Source organism: Lynx canadensis, chromosome B2 (genome assembly GCF_007474595.2).
Source record: "Lynx canadensis isolate LIC74 chromosome B2, mLynCan4.pri.v2, whole genome shotgun sequence".
NCBI lineage: Eukaryota > Metazoa > Chordata > Mammalia > Carnivora > Felidae > Lynx > Lynx canadensis.
This window is the reverse complement of record NC_044307.1, coordinates 96,114,704-96,122,668: the sequence shown is the minus strand read 5'-3', so window position 1 is coordinate 96,122,668 and position 7,965 is coordinate 96,114,704.

Sequence of the window (7,965 nt, the reverse complement as noted above, 5' to 3'; positions counted from 1 at the left end):
GCAGGAACTTAGGAGAAAAAAATCAATTACCTTCCTGAGGGACTTTCTTTCTTTTTAATTTTTTTTTTTAAGTTTATTTATTTTGAAAGACAGAGCAGAAGAGGGGCAGAGAGAGAATCCCAGGCAGGCTCTGTGCTGTCAGTCAGCATAGAGCCTGATGCTGGGCTCGAACTCACAAACTGAGATCATGGCCTGAGGGTACACCAAGAGACGCTTAACAAACTGAACCACCCAGGTGCCCCTGAAGTACTTTCTTTAAGACAAAGTTCTTTCCATACCTTGAAGACTTCCGGAGCACCTTTTCTCTCATCCTTCTGTTCCATCCTGAGCTCTGGCTTCCTCTCTTCTCCTCACTCCAGCCTCTGATGCTTTTAGCCAGGGCCCAGCAGTCACCTTGCTGCTGCATTCTTCATCTTTTCTTCTGTGTCTCCTGAGTTCTCCCTGGGGGCATTTCTGATGGAGATAGATTTGTCATGTCATTGATGAAAGCAGGGTGCAGCTCTTTTTTCCTGACTGCCTTAGAATTACCTTAGCATTTGAAATATTACCTATTTAGCTACTTCCTGTACTTTAGTATTCTCTCAGTACACTAGCATTACTGGAGTACTTAGTAGTGCTCCCCCTGGAGAATCACTTCTATTGCATACTTTTCCCATTTTTTCTTCCCCTTTTCTCTCATCGGTTCGTGACAACTTGCCATAACATGACTAGAAACTACAAACAAAGCGCTACATTACAGGGCAGTACTGGATTTTAAGAAGGTCATGAAGTTAACCCAAAACATGCTTATATTAATTTTTACAATCATAATTGAAGTGGAAAGCCCAAATCAAAAAACTCTTGCAGAGCACTTGAAGATAGAGTAAGTAAGACTACTTCCTCAGACCCGTGGGGATTTCTAAAGCCCAACTGGAGAACTTCTTCACATCTCAGGGCACCACTTCTAGGCAAAAGGAGACTTCTGGCTTCACTTGCTCTACCTCTTTTGCTAGAAGAAAACAGTAGGCTTCAGGGCAGAAGTCTTATAAACAGTGGTGTGTGTGTGTGTGTGTGTGTGTGTGTGTGTGTGTGTGTTCCTGGGTGCTCATCCTCCCTACACCTCCCTTCTGAACCTCTCAGCTGGCTCAGAAATAGTGTAGCACTCCTAGTCCTATTCATTGCTCAGCCTGCAAAACACCCATTTCGGATAAGGGCTGCAGGCTCCCACAGGAGACAGGTGAGCTCTGTAAACTAGATGAAGAGAATATTCAAGCTGTTTTGCTCAATCTGCTAACAGCAAATAGGAACCAGTTTTGCTTATAATTGCAGTGTTTCTGAGCCAGCTTACTAGAGGGCCTGTGTTTCCATGCTGTCCTCTTCTTGCCTCTGTCCAATAATTTTCTTAGCCAAGCAACCCATCCTATCAACTCTGACTATCCGGCTCTGCCCTGAACCCCTGCACATTTGGGAACCTCTACCCATCTGTGGTGTCTCACTTGGTGCCATCGCATTAACATTAATCATTCTGTTTTTCTCTTCAATTTCCCCTTCGCTTCCTTGCCAGGAGGCTCTAGTCTTCAGGTTGACCAACGTCTAATTTTCCTCTCCCTGGTCCTCCCCCTAGACTGTAATCAGTTGGTGCCTATGCTTAACTTCCTTTCAAGTCCTCTTTCTCCTTAGACAAAATGAACTAGGAAGCCTATAAATTCCCCAGCTACAAGAAACTGGAGTGTAGAGATTCTTCTAAACTATGGCCAAGCCTCCTGATGGTATTAATAGCAATATAATTGTAATTAATGGAACTGAGAATCTTGAAAAACAAATGAATGTGCCTTTACCAGTTTGGAGGAATCCCTGATCATATATTGCAAAGAGCAATATTCTCTTCTGAAAACCTGGAAGTCATCTTTAATTTCCTCTCATTTCCCTATCTGCTTGATTTTCTTCTTTCTTCATTCCTGTTGCTTCTAATTTGCCTCATGAGACCATCACCATCACCACAGTCTCCTTGTAACCACTACCCACCCCTATGCCCAGTCTTACTCCCTCACCAGTGATTTTTCCCAACACAAATCTGATCAATTACTCCCTGGCTTTAAATTCTTCAGTGACTCCCCATGGTTCACAGGGTAAATTCCAAACTGCTTAGCTTGGCTTACAGATTTTTCATGGTCTGGACTGTGTTTACTTCTCAACCTCAAGTCTTGCCATAGCCACACACACTCTGTGCTCTAGCCAATATTGAATTGCTTTCAGTTCCCCTAATGCAGGATGCCATTTCCCACAGCTAGTCCTTGGCATGTGTCAGTCCCTCTGCCTGGGAGGAGTCTTCCTTCTGGACTCCTGCTTTTCCTTTAGGAACTCAGTTTAGACATTACTTCCTTGGATGGGTCCAGGTTCCCACAATGCTTTGAACTTACTCCTTTAATAGTCCTTAGCATTCTGGACTGATTTTATTTACAGTTCACTCATGAACAACATGGGTTTGACCTGGGTCCACCTATAAGCAGATTCTTTTTTTTTTTTTAATTTTTTTAATGTTGTTTATTTTTGAGAGAGAGACAGAGTGTGAACTGGGGAAGGGGCAGAGAGAGGGAGACACAGAATCCGAAGCAGGCTCCAGGCTCTGAGCTGTCAGCACAGAGCCTGACCTGGGGCTCAAACTCACAAGCCTCAAGATCATGACCTGAGCCGAAGACAGATGCTTAACCAAATGAGCCACCCAGGTGCCCCCCCCCACCCCGCCCCGTCTCTCTCTTTTTTTTTTTTTGATAAATGTAGTACAGTGCGGTAAATGTATTTTCCTTATGTTTTCTTTTTTTTTTTTTTTGATATTTATTTAGAGAGAGAAAGGGTGTGCCTGTTGGGGAGGGACAGAAAGAGAGAGAGCAAGAGAGAGAGAGAGAGAGAGAGAGAGAGAGAGAGAGAGAATCCCAAGCAGGCTCCACACCCATCACGGAGCCTAATGTGGGGCTCAAGCTCACAAACTGTGAGATCATGATCTGCATGGAAATCAAGATTTGGATGCTTAACTGACTGAGCCACCCAGGTGCTCCCTTTTAATTTTCTTAATAACATTTTTTTCCCTCTAGCTTACTTGATTGTAAGAATATAGAATATAATACAACATACAAAATTGTGATAATTGGTTGTGTTATTGGTAAGGTTTCTGGTCAACAGGCTAAATAATAGTAGTTAAGTTTTGGGGGAGTCAAGTTATACATGGATTTTTGACTGTGTGTGGAATCAGCACCCCTAACCTCTGTGTCATTCGAGGGGCAACTGTATTTGTCTTTCCCACTCAGGATAGTGGTAAGCAACTCAAAGGCAGGTGTTGAATCTTACATTCATCTTTGTATCTCTTGAGATTCCTCAGACTTTCAGGACTTTCTAACAGCCAATTTTATGGCAAAGTAATTGTAGCCAGGACAAGGTGAAACCAGTCATTCTGATTTGGTTTACACCAGAGCACCAACTACTGAATTATCTATTTAATATTACAACAACTGAATTTTTCCAGGCTCAATCTAGTACCCTGATAAAATCAACTTATCCTTCTTTTATCTAGGTAAGGCTAACCCACTCTTTGGCACCTAATACATTTTTAATATATAGTAGCTGCTAGATATTATTGTTATAACTCTATGGGCAAATTGCTATCTGACCAAGGGACCAGCAAGCCATACCATTTAGTTATTAATTAGCTCATCTTCATTGAAATCTACTTTACAATGGGATTTTCTGCCCCCCCCCCCTTTTTTTGAACTTACTCTGATCCTCAGTATATCTAACCCTTAGTCAGCCTTACATAGTAAGAGAAGGATAAAATTTAGGAGATAAGAAAGTCCTGTGGGAGTAAGGATTTCTCCAAATTCTTGGTTAAACTTTCTGAGTTTAAGGGCCTGAGAACACCCTCCTAAACTCAGTTCTAGGAAGCTTCCATCTATAATTGCAAAACCAGATTTAATTCATCCTTGGAAAAGACAGCTGAAAGTAAAAAAATAAAATAAAATCGGATGTGTATGCATGCAAAATTAAGAAAACAACATGGTAAATGCCAATTCTCACTACCTGAAAGACTGCTAAATTCAACTGTTTATACAGATAATGCATTTCTTTAATCAATTAGATTTTAATAGATCCCAAGTGGGATCTATAAGGACAATAATGATTGAACATTCATTCTTTTATTCAACAAATATTTATTGAGCTCCTTCTCTGCATCAGGCATTATGTTGAGTACACACCTAACATAATTGGTGTTAGGACATAATGGTGAAGGACAATCCTGGCATGGACTGTCTGCACCACCCCCACCCCACCCCAACTTCTTAATGTCATTGTCACCAGGCAGAAAACTGAAGAATCAGAGTGTGAAGACCTTACCAGCTGCTAGCAAGTGTGCAAGGGAAGAAAAGCTATGTTGCTTCTCCATGACCCAGAGCCAGGATACACAGAGTAGGGGGCAGAGGCTCCCAATTCAGCTAAGAGCAGGAGGCTGAAGACCCATGTCCAGAGAGAACAAAAAAAAAGGATTTTGGAGGTAGCCTTTTTGTTGAGCTCCAGGCAGTAGTAGCTTGTTCATTCTTACTTGTCTAGTATTCATTCCATGTCATGTCAATAGACCACAGCTTATTCATTCTCTGTTGCTGGTCGCTTGATTGTTTCTAGTTTTTGTTGTTTACAAACAGTGCTACTATAAACATTTTTAAAAACATGTTTTGGTGCACTTAGGACAATTTTCGTTGGATATATAAGTAGAAATGAACTTTCTGGGTCACAGGGTGGGCTTGAATTCAACTTTAGAAGATATTGGCAAACAGTGTTCTGAAATGGTTCTATCAATTTACAGTCCTGCCAGTAACATATGAGAGTTGTGCTCACATCCTTCCCAATTCTTGGGACAATCAATTGTGTGGGGTTCTTGTGTGTTTGGTTTTTAGCCTTTCTGGTGGCTAAAATTGCTAATTTTATTGATTACTAATGAAGTTGAGCACATGCTATGTATTTATTAGATATTTAGATATCAGATATATTTATTAAATATTTTTTGTGCGCTAACTTTTCTCTTGCCCAATTTTTTATTATTTTGACTCTTTTTCTTATTGATATGTGTGTGTATAGAACAAGAGAAAGAGAAAAGGGAAAAGAAGAAAGGGAGAGGGAGAGATATGTTTTTATATATTCTGTGCTAACTATTCCTTATTTATGGATCCATCCTTAACATGATTGACTCTTTCTTGTCACATCTCAATTTAAATGTCACTTTCTCAGAGAGCTTTTCTGCTTATTCAGTCTAAAGGAGTTACCTGGTTCTTCTTTATCAAAAAGCCCTATTATTGTGTGTCTCATAGATAGGTTGTTGTTTTGTTTACTTGCTTATCGTTGAGTATCTCTACACACTGAGATGTAAGCTCCATGAGGGCTGGACAATATGTGTCTTTTTCACAGACACATGAATGGATCTCATGAACACAGTATAGAGTGAGAGAGGCCAGAAACTTATGTATTGCATGCTTCCAGTTATGTAAAATTCAAACACAGATGGAACAGATCTCTGGTGTAGGCAGTCAGACTTGTTTGTGGAGAAGAGAGGGGATAGTGACTAGAAGTGGGCATGGAAGGGGCTTCTGAGGTTCTGGTAATATATATATTTTTAAAAATGTGAGCAATCTAGGTGGTATTTAATGAGTATATTTGTGATATTACATTGAGCTGTACACTAATAATCTAATTTTTCTGTGTTTTATATTTTAATAAAAAGTTAAAAATCTGAGAATACTTACTGAAGATTCATTTAAAGTCAAAACCTGTTGTTTGAATTTTCTGCTTCCTCATATGTTTCCTCCATCCTCTGATATGTTTTTTGAGAGCTTATTTTGCTCTCTTTTTTTGTATACTGTGGTTGTACTTCAGTTCACCTGTTTTACCCGTTAATGTTGAAGGCTGAGGTATAGGGGCTGTGTAAGGAGGCAGTTGGGCAGTTCTGTGGATCCAGGAACTTGTCTACTTAGATAGAAAGGCTGGGGAGCTGCTTTTTACCCTAGATGTCCCCTAGCTATCACAACGAGGGGAACTTTGTGTAAACTTACCTAGTTCTCCTTAGAGAATTCATTTAATTTCTTTAGCATGGAGCCCTATAGCTTTGGTGGGGGGGCGGGGTGCCTGGAGATAATGTGTGGCTGGCTGTCAGTTTGGGTACAGGAGTAGGGATTGGAAGTTGGTAGCGGGATGAGACCTTTGGTTAGTTTTTGTGTTTCGCCATTTTCCTTACTCCTGCAGCCATTCACACCTGGTCTCGGACCTTGGATGTCCTGCTCCTTCCTCTTATGGTAACTCCCTTTCCATAAATTCTAGATGAAGTTCCTTTCATTCCATTTTAATTCGTCAGTATGACTTTATCCATTTTTCAGAAGCTTTTGGAAATCCCTTATGTTCTTATAGTTCCTCTCCAGTTAGTTCTCTTTGATATTATGGCCTTACAGATTTTCAATTTCCTTTATGTTTTCTTGCATTTGGGGAGGGAAGAGAAGCATGTTCTTATTTGGCCATTTTTGTCACTATTTCATTACCTAACATAGTCACACTTGTGACTACCTAACATAGTCACACTTGAACTTTCTTTCCTGCCTTATCACTTTGTAATGCATGTTACATCTCCCAGGAGGAATCAAGAGCATTTTTACTACCTCTCACTTCCCTTTCCTGCTTCAACTTCTGATTTTTATCATTTCTACATTGTCAAGGTTTATGTCATTTACATTTTTTCCTTTAATAAATTTAAACTCTTCTGTTATTGCTTTAAAGACTTTTATAAATTTAAGCCCCATCCCACCCCAAATAGCAAGAATGAAACCATGTGATTGGAATGCATTTTGAAGGAAATTTAATCCTGTGTCACTGAAAATCTTGTTGCTCAGAATAGATGGTCTTGAGTGTCAAGCTCCAGTGGAGACTCTTAATTTTCAGCTTCTTTTACTCCTTCTGGGTTATATTCAGATGCCACTGTTTTTTGATTCTCGTCATTATCTTTCTTTTCAAGGTTTGTCATTGTTTGTTTGTTTTTGTTTTGGGTTTTGTTGTTGTTGTTGTTGTTGTTGTTATTGCTATTATACTTCCTCAAAAAATGAATTCATACTGGATTCTTGGATGTTAAGATTTCTTAGTTCTTGCACATTTAAAAATGCCTTCAGGGTACCTGGCTGGCTCAGTCAGTTAAGGTGTCTGGCTCTTAATTTTGGCTCTGGTTATGATCTCACAGTCATCACATTGAGCCTCATGTCAGGCTCTGTGCTGTTAGCAGAGAGCCTACTTGGGATTCTCTCTCTCCCCCCAACCCCCCCCCCCACCTCTCCCCTGCTCATGCTCTCTCTCTCTCAAAATAAGTAAAAAAACATTAAACAAAATACCTTTATTAGTCCTTCATTGGTGATTTGGTAGAACAAAGACATTATACATTCAAATAAATTTTCCTTAGAAAATTGTAGGTATTGTTACTTCTTCTAGCATTTAGTGTGGTGGTGAGAAGTCTGATGTCAGTCTGGTTCTTATTCCTTGCAGGTAATCTACTTCTTTTCTTTAGAATCCACTAGAATTTTCTTTTTATCTAAAGACTTTTGAAACCTCACAATGTTGTGTTTAGGTGTGGATTTTTTTTTTCGTATATCTTTTTCCTCACTTGGAGGACCTGTTTATTTTTAGGGCTTGTGATTTTCCTTGGCTTGGTGAAAGTTAATTTTATTATTTCTTTGATTATTATTAGTTATATAGTCTTTCCCTTAAAGTGGAAAAGGACTTCCTGGATGTATCTTTCCAATGATAGTCTTTTCTTTCATATTTCTCTCTTTTCATTTTTGTTCTATGTGCTGGGATAATGTGTGAACTTGACTGTTGAGATCACCAACTTGGATTTTGCTCCATCCAGCTTACTATTTAGTCTTTACATATTTTATTTTGACAATCACATTTGTTATTTTGTGAAGCTCT